Raw genomic sequence first — 15,388 nt, forward strand, 5'->3', positions numbered from 1 at the left:
ACCACTTACAACTGATCTCAAGAAGTATTTCCCCATTGTTTGAGGTATTAAATAGTCTCAATTCTTGTCACTATCATTGTTCTGTTGACTGCAGTGCTGAAAAAGGCTTAGTTATGAATAAACTAATATTTTTGGTACATATGTTTCACTTTGTAAATCCATTATGCCCTCAACTAAGTGTACATTTATTCGCAATCAGTCTCATATCTCTACTCCCCATGAGCTAGCTGTGTAGGCCGCATGTTGAAATTGTAGAATTGCCACACCATTGCTGATGAGAGAGACCAGTTTTCTTATTTCTGTAGCCTGTCCTACAGTATCAACTATGTAGTAGACCTATAAAAAAGGAAGAATTCATATATTCATAGTTAAAAAGTAAATAAATAAGAAAATGTCCATATCATATGAAATAAATCATTATAACAGGTAATATACAGTATAATCATCTTTTTCTTGTACTATGCTGAGGCTTATTTTACTTTTTCCTCTCTTTGTAATTGCTATTTCTATATAATTTATGATATAAAATCATTGTTTGGTGAACATAATCATTTTAAAACTGATCAATTGAATGTCATTGTTTGTATTGGGATACAGAGTTATCTGTCTTGATATTTGATAATTCTTAAAATCCATGTAAAAATTATTTGCTTGCAAACAGACCTATACATTGACTGTGAATAAAAGAAATATAATACCACACACCTGTAGAACTCTTAAAAAGGCACATTTTGTGATATGTTAAAATCATGTTTAGGCTTAAGGTGGCAGAAACCAGTTATTTTACAATAAATCTTTAGAATTTCATTGGTTTATGATTTTATTTTCTTGAAAATTCATTCAAGCTTGTATACAAATAAAATGTATGGTTTCAAGGAACTAAGATGTGTGCGTGCTTATGTAAATATATAGAAAACCTTTAAATTTGGGTGTCTGTCCAGCATGGAGATTTAAAAAATTATAAATGCATTGCAAATAAGGCAAAAAATGTGATGCTCTGATACCAATCTAATCCTCACCTGCAGAATCCTGCTAAAAGCCGACAAGAATTTTAGCCAAAATTCAAGAGAGAAAGGATATTCAGTGAATAAGACCCTTGTCCGAACCTATCCTTACCATCAAAATCTCAAGATATTTTTGTTTACATAAAACTGAATTTTCCCCCCACTTTGATTGGATGCCGTCAAGTGAGGAGACCACAATTTTGACATCTGATTGGACCTATATGTGAAGGAAATCCCCAACCTGTGTATGCAACTACTTACTTGTGTAGTACAGTAGCCTAGAATTTACATTCATTTATTTTTTCAGTCCACATGATGCAATTATATACCTCAATACTTAACTATAACAAAATTTCTGCGTGGGACACATGTTCTGGTACACCAAAACTGGTACCTGCCACCTTTAACCACTCATTGAAAACAATATATTTCCATCTTTTTAGTCTGATTGAGTTCTATAGTCATTTACCATTAAAAATACATGCATTTTATATGGTTACAGCACAAAAGAAAAGATTAATAGGCTTTGTAAGACCAAATTTATTAAAGCATTATTTGCGTCTTTTGCCGTCAAACTGCTTTAAATGCAAAAAAAATTATAAAAAAATGATTGTGTTCATATTTAATAAATTTTATTGTGTGAGTTTTCTGGTACAGTGTATAAATTATCCAACAGTTTTTAAAACTACTTAAGTTTATTGTTTCATGCATGATATAAAACCACTTACAACTGATCTCAAGAAGTATTTCCCCATTGTTTGAGGTATTAAATAGTCTCAATTCTTGTCACTATCATTGTTCTGTTGACTGCAGTGCTGAAAAAGGCTTAGTTATGAATAAACTAATATTTTTGGTACATATGTTTCACTTTGTAAATCCATTATGCCCTCAACTAAGTGTACATTTATTCGCAATCAGTCTCATATCTCTACTCCCCATGAGCTAGCTGTGTAGGCCGCATGTTGAAATTGTAGAATTGCCACACCATTGCTGATGAGAGAGACCAGTTTTCTTATTTCTGTAGCCTGTCCTACAGTATCAACTATGTAGTAGACCTATAAAAAAGGAAGAATTCATATATTCATAGTTAAAAAGTAAATAAATAAGAAAATGTCCATATCATATGAAATAAATCATTATAACAGGTAATATACAGTATAATCATCTTTTTCTTGTACTATGCTGAGGCTTATTTTACTTTTTCCTCTCTTTGTAATTGCTATTTCTATATAATTTATGATATAAAATCATTGTTTGGTGAACATAATCATTTTAAAACTGATCAATTGAATGTCATTGTTTGTATTGGGATACAGAGTTATCTGTCTTGATATTTGATAATTCTTAAAATCCATGTAAAAATTATTTGCTTGCAAACAGACCTATACATTGACTGTGAATAAAAGAAATATAATACCACACACCTGTAGAACTCTTAAAAAGGCACATTTTGTGATATGTTAAAATCATGTTTAGGCTTAAGGTGGCAGAAACCAGTTATTTTACAATAAATCTTTAGAATTTCATTGGTTTAGGATTTTATTTTCTTGAAAATTCATTCAAGCTTGTATACAAATAAAATGTATGGTTTCAAGGAACTAAGATGTGTGCGTGCTTATGTAAATATATAAAAAACCTTTAAATTTGGGTGTCTGTCCAGCATGGAGATTTAAAAAATTATAAATGCATTGCAAATAAGGCAAAAAATGTGATGCTCTGATACCAATCTAATCCTCACCTGCAGAATCCTGCTAAAAGCCGACAAGAATTTTAGCCAAAATTCAAGAGAGAAAGGATATTCAGTGAATTAGACCCTTGTCCGAACCTATCCTTACCATCAAAATCTCAAGATATTTTTGTTTACATAAAACTGAATTTCCCCCCCACTTTGATTGGATGCCGTCAAGTGAGGAGACCACAATTTTGACATCTGATTGGACCTATATGTGAAGGAAATCCCCAACCTGTGTATGCAACTACTTACTTGTGTAGTACAGTAGCCTAGAATTTACATTCATTTATTTTTTCAGTCCACATGATGCAATTATATACCTCAATACTTAACTATAACAAAATTTCTGCGTGGGACACATGTTCTGGTACACCAAAACTGGTACCTGCCACCTTTAACCACTCATTGAAAACAATATATTTCCATCTTTTTAGTCTGATTGAGTTCTATAGTCATTTACCATTAAAAATACATGCATTTTATATGGTTACAGCACAAAAGAAAAGATTAATAGGCTTTGTAAGACCAAATTTATTAAAGCATTATTTGCGTCTTTTGCCGTCAAACTGCTTTAAATGCAAAAAAAATTATAAAAAAATGATTGTGTTCATATTTAATAAATTTTATTGTGTGAGTTTTCTGGTACAGTGTATAAATTATCCAACAGTTTTTAAAACTACTTAAGTTTATTGTTTCATGCATGATATAAAACCACTTACAACTGATCTCAAGAAGTATTTCCCCATTGTTTGAGGTATTAAATAGTCTCAATTCTTGTCACTATCATTGTTCTGTTGACTGCAGTGCTGAAAAAGGCTTAGTTATGAATAAACTAATATTTTTGGTACATATGTTTCACTTTGTAAATCCATTATGCCCTCAACTAAGTGTACATTTATTCGCAATCAGTCTCATATCTCTACTCCCCATGAGCTAGCTGTGTAGGCCGCATGTTGAAATTGTAGAATTGCCACACCATTGCTGATGAGAGAGACCAGTTTTCTTATTTCTGTAGCCTGTCCTACAGTATCAACTATGTAGTAGACCTATAAAAAAGGAAGAATTCATATATTCATAGTTAAAAAGTAAATAAATAAGAAAATGTCCATATCATATGAAATAAATCATTATAACAGGTAATATACAGTATAATCATCTTTTTCTTGTACTATGCTGAGGCTTATTTTACTTTTTCCTCTCTTTGTAATTGCTATTTCTATATAATTTATGATATAAAATCATTGTTTGGTGAACATAATCATTTTAAAACTGATCAATTGAATGTCATTGTTTGTATTGGGATACAGAGTTATCTGTCTTGATATTTGATAATTCTTAAAATCCATGTAAAAATTATTTGCTTGCAAACAGACCTATACATTGACTGTGAATAAAAGAAATATAATACCACACACCTGTAGAACTCTTAAAAAGGCACATTTTGTGATATGTTAAAATCATGTTTAGGCTTAAGGTGGCAGAAACCAGTTATTTTACAATAAATCTTTAGAATTTCATTGGTTTAGGATTTTATTTTCTTGAAAATTCATTCAAGCTTGTATACAAATAAAATGTATGGTTTCAAGGAACTAAGATGTGTGCGTGCTTATGTAAATATATAAAAAAACCTTTAAATTTGGGTGTCTGTCCAGCATGGAGATTTAAAAAATTATAAATGCATTGCAAATAAGGCAAAAAATGTGATGCTCTGATACCAATCTAATCCTCACCTGCAGAATCCTGCTAAAAGCCGACAAGAATTTTAGCCAAAATTCAAGAGAGAAAGGATATTCAGTGAATTAGACCCTTGTCCGAACCTATCCTTACCATCAAAATCTCAAGATATTTTTGTTTACATAAAACTGAATTTCCCCCCCCACTTTGATTGGATGCCGTCAAGTGAGGAGACCACAATTTTGACATCTGATTGGACCTATATGTGAAGGAAATCCCCAACCTGTGTATGCAACTACTTACTTGTGTAGTACAGTAGCCTAGAATTTACATTCATTTATTTTTTCAGTCCACATGATGCAATTATATACCTCAATACTTAACTATAACAAAATTTCTGCGTGGGACACATGTTCTGGTACACCAAAACTGGTACCTGCCACCTTTAACCACTCATTGAAAACAATATATTTCCATCTTTTTAGTCTGATTGAGTTCTATAGTCATTTACCATTAAAAATACATGCATTTTATATGGTTACAGCACAAAAGAAAAGATTAATAGGCTTTGTAAGACCAAATTTATTAAAGCATTATTTGCGTCTTTTGCCGTCAAACTGCTTTAAATGCAAAAAAAATTATAAAAAAATGATTGTGTTCATATTTAATAAATTTTATTGTGTGAGTTTTCTGGTACAGTGTATAAATTATCCAACAGTTTTTAAAACTACTTAAGTTTATTGTTTCATGCATGATATAAAACCACTTACAACTGATCTCAAGAAGTATTTCCCCATTGTTTGAGGTATTAAATAGTCTCAATTCTTGTCACTATCATTGTTCTGTTGACTGCAGTGCTGAAAAAGGCTTAGTTATGAATAAACTAATATTTTTGGTACATATGTTTCACTTTGTAAATCCATTATGCCCTCAACTAAGTGTACATTTATTCGCAATCAGTCTCATATCTCTACTCCCCATGAGCTAGCTGTGTAGGCCGCATGTTGAAATTGTAGAATTGCCACACCATTGCTGATGAGAGAGACCAGTTTTCTTATTTCTGTAGCCTGTCCTACAGTATCAACTATGTAGTAGACCTATAAAAAAGGAAGAATTCATATATTCATAGTTAAAAAGTAAATAAATAAGAAAATGTCCATATCATATGAAATAAATCATTATAACAGGTAATATACAGTATAATCATCTTTTTCTTGTACTATGCTGAGGCTTATTTTACTTTTTCCTCTCTTTGTAATTGCTATTTCTATATAATTTATGATATAAAATCATTGTTTGGTGAACATAATCATTTTAAAACTGATCAATTGAATGTCATTGTTTGTATTGGGATACAGAGTTATCTGTCTTGATATTTGATAATTCTTAAAATCCATGTAAAAATTATTTGCTTGCAAACAGACCTATACATTGACTGTGAATAAAAGAAATATAATACCACACACCTGTAGAACTCTTAAAAAGGCACATTTTGTGATATGTTAAAATCATGTTTAGGCTTAAGGTGGCAGAAACCAGTTATTTTACAATAAATCTTTAGAATTTCATTGGTTTAGGATTTTATTTTCTTGAAAATTCATTCAAGCTTGTATACAAATAAAATGTATGGTTTCAAGGAACTAAGATGTGTGCGTGCTTATGTAAATATATAAAAAACCTTTAAATTTGGGTGTCTGTCCAGCATGGAGATTTAAAAAATTATAAATGCATTGCAAATAAGGCAAAAAATGTGATGCTCTGATACCAATCTAATCCTCACCTGCAGAATCCTGCTAAAAGCCGACAAGAATTTTAGCCAAAATTCAAGAGAGAAAGGATATTCAGTGAATTAGACCCTTGTCCGAACCTATCCTTACCATCAAAATCTCAAGATATTTTTGTTTACATAAAACTGAATTTTTCCCCCACTTTGATTGGATGCCGTCAAGTGAGGAGACCACAATTTTGACATCTGATTGGACCTATATGTGAAGGAAATCCCCAACCTGTGTATGCAACTACTTACTTGTGTAGTACAGTAGCCTAGAATTTACATTCATTTATTTTTTCAGTCCACATGATGCAATTATATACCTCAATACTTAACTATAACAAAATTTCTGCGTGGGACACATGTTCTGGTACACCAAAACTGGTACCTGCCACCTAAACATTCCACAATGGCTACCCCTAATTACGATGAGTATTACAATTGTGAAACTAACGATCGTTTGCAGGTTGGCATTGTGCATGTGTATTTCATAGTTGGCCAGGTGTCTACAGACACTGGAGCGCAACTTGTTTTAATTATATTACTTGTAATATACTTGTAATATAATTTTACTATGAACAATTTATTAAACGAATGATCCAACTGTTAACCATAGCTTTAAGTCATGTTATCATTTGAGCAAAATGTATTTTTTTTTAATTTGAATATTCCCCATTTTCACATTTTGTAACTGACTTTTCAGGGAGATATCATTAATTTTAATCTAACATCTCAAGTTTAAAATTGATACATTTATCAAAAAAGGTGGCTCCAAGTGCTATATATGATTTAATGTCCTTGTCAATTTTTGATTGTGCATTTTAGGCAGATTTGTTTTGAATAATTGGACACTTAAGAATTATTAGAGTCAGTACACATGGTACATGTATACCCCCAATTCACTTTAAAAATATCTTCATGGATGCACTCTGTCAGCACAATATATTATTCCCTATTTTTTTACATAACAGATTGTAGTGTTTGACCTTTTGAGGTGGTACCCTTGATTTAAATCTAACATCTTTAGATTAAAATTAATACATTTATAAAAGAAACAAAGCAATTAGTGCCACATATAATTTAGTGTCGTAGTCAATTTATCATTGACAATCATTTACTTTGAACATCTATAAAAAATGGTAAAAGCAATTTGCTGGTTAAACATTTCTATCAATTACACTGCATTCAAATTCATATGAAACTACATTTAAAATAATATGCATATTGTTTTCTTATAACTAAATGGCTAGTTTAATTATAAAATTTATGTACATATACCTTTTCTTAAGACAATTCTATAATTTGTCTAAATTTAGAAGAATTTTACTTTTTTAATAACCTGCTTCCCGTAAACAATTCGCCGATATGTTTGCCGTATTCCGTGAACTCAGCGTGAGCTTTCTCATAAAAGTCAAAGGATTGCAATACGCATGGAAATGTCATTGAAATAAACAATGACGATCTTATTGTACATGTTAAACACGTGCTTAATATCCAAGCTTCTTTTTTGATTGTTTACTACGGTGACAATCGATAAACCACGGCTTCGAAACACAATATCAATTAGCTGCCATATTTTCACATCATAAAAGACCGAGAGAACTTTTGTTTTTAACGATTATAAGATATGGATGCGTAAAAAATTATTAAATCGGGCGCAGAATACTACGTTTATGTTACAGACATTCATTGGTTCAATAATTGAATAAACGATATTTTTCACCGGCCACTCGTTTCATATGAATTTAATTTATGTGTAGTAAGAGCAGTTAAGGTTTAACCCTTATAAGTATGCATTAACTCAAAAATTCACACACATATAGATACACATTCATTCAATCCATTCATTCAATGCAGTAAATGTTTTAGAGTTCCTTATTTTAATTAAGTTATTAATTTTTTTTATGCATGTCCAGATGTACTTACCTGTTTTGAGTATAAAAATCAGTTTTTCTTCATCAGATAAACTGAAATGATTCTTTTCAAACTATTCATTTTATTGCTAATTCTTCGTATTCTTCTACACAGGATGGGGGTTTGCAATGTTATTTTTTTGTTTTTGTAAGCCGCTAAGGTGTATTCAGAAGTAATTATGTCCTTAAAAGAGGGACGAAAGATACCAAAGGGACAGTCAAGCTCATAAATCTAAAACAAACTGACAACGCCATGGCTAAAAATGAAAAAGACAAACAAACAACACCACACACGACACAACATAGAAAACTAAAGAATAAACAACACGAACGCCACCGAAAAACTAGGGGTGATCCCAGGTGCTCCGGAAGGGTAAGCAGATCCTGCTCCACATGCGGCACCCGTCGTGTTGCTTATGTGATAACAAATCCGGTAAAAAGTCTAATTCGGTAGGTCACATTAGGGAAAGGGAAGGGGATTGTAGTTACGACGTAAGGAACATATCCGATATCATTTGTGATACGGTTATTCCATAATGGTCAACCAACTCGTGATGGCGTCCGTAAAATTTACGAAGGGATGATTTCGACTTCACCATTTGGAACTCTTGGTTTAATAGCTTCCTTGTGAGCAGCAACCCTCTATCAAGAAAATCATGATAGGAAATACAAGCACGGGAATATCGTATCAATTGGGAGATATATACCCCGTATGCAGGTGCTGCTGGAATGTTGCTACTTAGAAATGGAAAGTTCACAATTGGAAAGCTGAAATCATCTCTTTTGTCGTAAAGTTTTGTTTTCAACCGACCCTCATTGTCAATTTCTAGATGTAAGTCAAGATATGAGGCCGACGTAACTGTATCTGTAGTATCTTTTATCTCTAGCTCGATTGGATAGATGCGTTCCACATAGTCACCAAATTTTGAATTATTTAGTGAAAGAACATCATCTATATAGCGAAAAGTAGAGTTAAAGGATAGTGCTAACTTCTTATCTTTCTTCCTAAGAAGTTCCTGCATGAAGTCAGCCTCATAATAATAAAGTAACAAGTCGACAAGTAGAGGGGCACAGTTTGTTCCCATTGGAATGTCGACAGTCTGTTGAAAAACACGTCCTCTGAACGTAACAAATATGTTGTCAATCAAGAAATCAAGCATCTTAAACGTGCATCATCACAATACGACCTATCACGTTAATAAAGTAGATAAACACTTTAAACTTTAACATGAATATTCATATATATTTAGTATTTGATACTGTGATTATTTCCATGGAAAATCTCTACATTAAATAGTAATTAAATGTTTGACTGTCTTGGCTTTATGAATAACATCAATATAGCGAAATGGAAGTCACTCTTATGGAATACTCTACGTACGTTACATTTACAGACAGTCGTTTACTGGATAATATTTTTGTAATGGCAAAGTACGTTGCAAACTAGATCACTAAATAATTATCTATATAATTCAACATAGGTGAAAGTAAAGTTGAACACAATATTAAACATTTCACAATAGCTAGACATATTTACGACGAGTATAACAATTGTCCAACAAACGATTTATTGGAGGTCGGCTTTGTATAAGTATATGTAACTTGTACTTGTAATATAATTTTATAATGGACAATTAATTACTAAAAGATTCCAATTCGAAAGCACATATTTAAATCGTGTTATCCATTGAGCAAAATGTATTTTTCAAATTTAAATATTCACAATGTTGTACACATCAGAATTTCGTGATTGAACTTGATCTCCAGATTAAAGTTGACACATTGAAAAAAAAAAACCAGATGGCACCAAGTGCCATATGCATGTGATTTAATTCTTTATTTAAAATTTCCCATTGTGTATGACTCTGTTTGTAAGGCAGATTTGTATTGAATAGTGAGACATTTAAGAATTACAGTCTGTATATTTGTCCAATTTTAAATTATACCAAATAAAAACATTTCCAGGCCTACACTCTGTCAGTAAATATATATAATGTTTACACATAATGGCGGTGAAAACAAACTTTATAAATGTGGTGTTTTTCTGCATTACCTTTTTTAATTCATATTAAAAAAAAATTGTACAATGATAAGCTTAAGGCATTTAATAAAAAGTTTCTGTCTTCAGGTCAACCCCAGCAAGTGATTTTTAATTAAATTTTAAGACACTTTTTTGAATAATTAAACAGAATTATATAATTGAAAAACGTGGCTCTGCAAATATTATACTATTTTTTTCTACAACACGAATGTTTTTGACTATTTATCTTTATTAAGTATTGGTACTGTTTTATTTCCTTAGAAAAGCTTTTCAAATATGCATAACATCAAGAAGCGACTCTTTTAGAATTCTCTACGTACGTTTCATATGAAGACAGAATTGAGGATATTTGGGTTGATATGCTATATATTTTTTCTTGATCTGCTCACGTGTCTATTTGTTGTGTCTAATTTGTGTTTGTTTACATGGATTTAAATTAAACATTCGACTGTCAAACAAAAAGAGCATGCGCACACTTCCGTCGTATGGTCTGGTCTGGGACTGACCTGTCCAAAGGACTGGTCAATAGCTGACTTGTCCATGTGTATGTTCTACAATTGTCATAAAAACAGACCTAGGTCTAGTCTACCATCGAAAAAGTTAACTTCCGTGTCTGCTTCAAAATTCTTATATTAACTTGAATGCATTTGCTACAACAAATTTTCAGATGTTTTTCTCTATTGTGAATATACCGATGAGATGATTTTATGACTGACTGTTTTCCTTGATAATATTATAAACTTTTCAATAATAAATTGATCAACAGTTTGAAGATATTACTATTAGCACCATAGCATTTCTTGTTATTGTACATTATGAAACCAATGTAATGTAATAAAGATCCGGGTAAACTTATCGATATTTTGTATAAATTTGTTTCAAAAGGTTACCAATTTAACACTCTTTAAATACCCTTTTATCTATCTAGTTATTAGAAAATTATAATCAAACTTAATATTATTGTTATATATACACATGGAAAAAAGTATTGCAACACCTTGATTTTTTAAAACTTGAAAAATTAGCCTCTTATTTTGGATGGAATATGATAAAATATTTGTAAAATAATATTGAAACATAGTTTATGATAACATTGGCATTTAAACGAACAAAAAATGTTTGAAAAAAAAATGATTTATCTAACCACAGTTTTAGTAACAAAATGATGTGTTTTTGTACAAAAAAATGCATTTTACAACTTTTACTGTAGTCGAACTTTACAATGTCAGACATTTCAAAATTAATCTTAAGATGATTGTTCACATCATGGTTGATCGTTATACGCCAAAGAATTAGTACTTTGTGCGCAGCCTCCGTTCAAACGGATAACCGCCTCTTAACGTCTTCTGATTCCTGCCATAAATCGACTAATTTGTTGCTAAGGTAGCAGCAACCATTTCTGATGAAGGGCATTGTTTATTTCATGACGTGTTTGAACTGGGGTGTCCTTTCGCGCACTTTACGCCCAATAGTGTCCCATATATACTCGATATGAATCAAATCCGGGCTACGATCGGTCCAAGGGAGATGAACCGAATTCCATTGGAACATTAGATCTTCCTCCACGATGCTAATTTCCAACTTTGGAGAGCTCTGCACTACATTGGATACGGACAACTGTGTGTCTGTTCGTAATCAAAGGTCTCCGAAATGGTCTTATCGCACGATAACCAGTAGCGATGAGTCGATCTCGAACAGTTCTTGTTAAAAGGCTCCTATATGCCCACCACTCTCCTTTTAGTATTGTATTGTATGCAATGGGTTTCCTTCTGACCAACCTTCATTATGCTTGATTTTCCCTAGCAGATGGTATAGGGGGTCTTCTTGATCTTGAAAGGTCTTTAACATCGCTTATTGCCTGATTTGTATTCTTAAAACGACTTATAGTGGATTGGTGATGACAAACAATACGTGCGGTTGTCACAGCGACATTCCTGCTTCTCTCATGCTGATAATTAGCCATCTTGCTGCAGTTAAGAATTGTGGAGGACCCATTACAAGGTGTCAATCACATAACTTTATAAACTTGGTTATTTAAAGTGTTGAAAACAATGAGGATAAAAACATCTGTTTTGCTGTTTACGGGTACAGTACCTGCATGTGCAGATAAGAACTTATCAAGTCGATATTTATTGATTAAACTCAGGTGATATTTAAATAATGTTTAACTAGTTCTATTTTAACAAATTATATCACAAAAAAATAAAGAGTGTTTTTTTAATTTCAATTTCAATTTGGTGTTGCAATACTTTTTTTCCATGTGTATACATATAGAAATAAGAAGATATGATTTGAGTGCAAATGAGACAATTTCCGTCCAACTATCATTCTGTGACAAGTAAACAATTTTAAAGTACGGCCTTAAACATGGGGTCTTTGCTGACACCACACATTCATGACTCTGCAATCTGCTGATACCTGTATCTTGACATTGCACCAGGTCTGTTGTTCTCTCACTGTTTATGACGTACACTAAATTAATTGGATGTTGAATCTATACTAATTGATAAAAGATTCATCATTTTATAGTTATTTAGTTGTTATTGGTTCTCAACTAGCTGCCAATAAGCTGGAGTACTTTCAGATCTGTATTTAGTGTCTATTTGTTGTAGGGATGTATAAGTACCCGTACGCGTCCACTCTGTGCTTTTGCTAGATGTGTTTTATATTTGTATCTATCCGAAAGTCAAACCTTTTTCAACTGATTTATATAGTTTGTGTTTATGCTGTAGTCTTACTAGCTAGACTGTTCCAGATAAAGGTAAGGTTGACACCTTCACACTAGTTTACCCTACTCCAATCTGTCAAGTGATCAGAAGCCTGTAATCCAGTTGTTGGTGTTTTTTACTGTGTTAATTACATATTTGTTTTCGTTCATTATTTTGCACACAAATTATGACGTAAGTTTTCTCATTTGAATTGTTTTACATTTTTTCGTTAAAGGCCCTTTATAGCTGACTATGCCGGATGGGTTTTTCTAAATGTTGATGGCCGTATGGTGACCTGTAACTAAATATGTGTGTCATTTGATCTCTTGTGGGCAACCCAAACGCCAGAAAAAAAACCTGGTGGGAAATCGGGTGCTCTGGAAGGGTGAGCATATTATGCTTCACGTGTGGCACCTGCTGCGTTACTCATATCAGGAAGCACACCACAGTTAGGTGTGTATTTTCGCATTTTGGCCCCTGTTGAATTTTCAAATATAAGAGCTAGTGTTCAACACAATATATTTTTGGATAGCTAAAAATTAAAATAGAATTCATAGTGGGTTAAAAGGAACATCAAGATAGTGTAATGTATGTATTAATGGCTGTTTTCTGTATGACAGTCAGTATTTCATATTTATACCAGACATTGGTCCGGTAGGTATTATTACGTTCTTTCGCACGAACTTTCTGATTAAATAAAAAAAAAAGAAGGCAAAAGACAACCATTTTTATTCGATTACTTGGTAGATTAACATCATCAGTTTCAGAAAAGATATCACGCAAAGGCTATGCAATTCTAGTTTGAACTTAATGTTTGGGGAATATGATTTGCATTCCCCTGTTTGCAATATTTTATGGAAAACAAAAACAGAATGTTACCATGGACAAAAAATCAGAATGATACCATGGACAGAAAAATGGAAGTATATTTTACTATTTAAACTTTAATAGATTTATTAAAAATATTAATTGCATACATATGCTCATCATAATAGGAAATACAAGCCCTGGAATATCGTATCAACTCGGAGATATATACTCTGTATAAAGGAAAGTTCACAATTGTGTTTGTAATATATATTTTATTATTTTCATTTCTTTGTCAAAGAGGGACGAAAAATACCAGAGAGACAGTCTAACTCATAGATCGAAAATAAATTGACAACGACATAGCTAAAAATAAAAAGACAAACAGACAAATAATAGTACAGAAGACACAACATAGAACACTAAAAACTAAGTAACACGAACCCCCAAAAAAACTGGGGTTGATTTCAGGTGCTCTTGAAGTGTTCAGATCCTGCTCAACATGTGGCACCCGTCGTGTTGCTTATGTTATGACACATCCGGCAAATAATATAATTCGGTAGGTCACATTCGTGAAAAGGAAAGGGTATTGTCGTTACAACATAAGTAACATATCCGATATCATCTGTGAAACGGTTATTCCTTAACGGTCACCCAACTCGTGATGCCGTCCGTAAAATTTACGAAGAATGAATTCAACTTCATCATTTTGTTGGTTTAATAGCTCCCTTGTGAGCAGCAATCCTCTATTAAGGAATCATGATAGGAAATACACGCCTGGAAATATCGTACCATTTAGGAGATATATACTCCGTATGCAGGCACTGCTGGAATGTTGCTACATAGAAATGGAAAGTTCACAATTGGGAAGCTGAAATAATCTCTTTTGTCGTACAGTTTTGTTTTCGAACGACCCTCATTGTCAGCTTCTAGATGCAAGACAAATTGTGAAGCATATTTAATTGCATCTGTTGTAACCTTCATCTTCCGTTCGATTGGAAACATGCGTTCAACATAGTCTCCAAATGATTGTTTGATGGTTTTAATTCGACGTGACAGTTCAAAAAATATAAATGAATACATAGTATAAAAACGAAGATGTGGTATGATTGCCAATGGGACAACTATCCACAAAAGACCAAAATGACATAGACATTAACAACTATAGGTCACCGTACGGCTTTCAACAATGACCAAAGCCCATACCGCATAGTCAGCTATAAAAGGCCCGATGAGACAATGTAAAACAATTCAAACGAGAAAACTTACGGCCTTGTTTATATAAAAAATGAACGAAAAACAAATATGTAACACATAAACAAACGACAACAATTGAATTACAGGCTCCTGACTTGGGAACAGCACATACATAAATAATATGTCGGAGTTAAACATGTTAGCGGGATCCCAACCCTCTCCCTAACCTGGGACAGTGGTATAACAGTACAACATAAGAACGAACTATAAAATTCAGTTGAAAAAGGCTTAACTTATCAGATGGACAAAAATACAAGTGGACGTGGCCGGGTATATGTTTGGTTCATTACAACTTACTTGACTTAATAACACTAGACATTTACACTTGACAATTTCAAATCACTCAATTGTTGGTATGTTCGTTTTCGGCATGTAGTTTCGCAATTGGATTCGGTTTATACTGACATGTCTATCAAAACCTTTTGTGTTTCAATTATAACTCTGGAACCCCCTTCTGCCCTCGCATCAGGAACATCGTAAG

The 15,388-nt window shown here is 32.5% G+C and overlaps 1 long non-coding RNA gene across 1 annotated transcript; it reads right to left on the reverse strand.

Annotated features, from left to right (window-relative positions):
* LOC139523810 (uncharacterized) lies at window positions 1–6,576 on the reverse strand. The gene is made up of 5 exons (XR_011664697.1): window positions 6,191–6,576; window positions 5,181–5,507; window positions 3,456–3,782; window positions 1,733–2,059; window positions 1–336 (listed from the first exon to the last, which is right to left on the reverse strand). It is a non-coding gene; the product is annotated as an uncharacterized lncRNA (long non-coding RNA).
* Window positions 6,577–15,388: the final 8,812 nt, after the last annotated feature.

This window comes from Mytilus edulis, chromosome 5 (assembly GCF_963676685.1).
Source record: "Mytilus edulis chromosome 5, xbMytEdul2.2, whole genome shotgun sequence".
Taxonomy (NCBI): domain Eukaryota; kingdom Metazoa; phylum Mollusca; class Bivalvia; order Mytilida; family Mytilidae; genus Mytilus; species Mytilus edulis.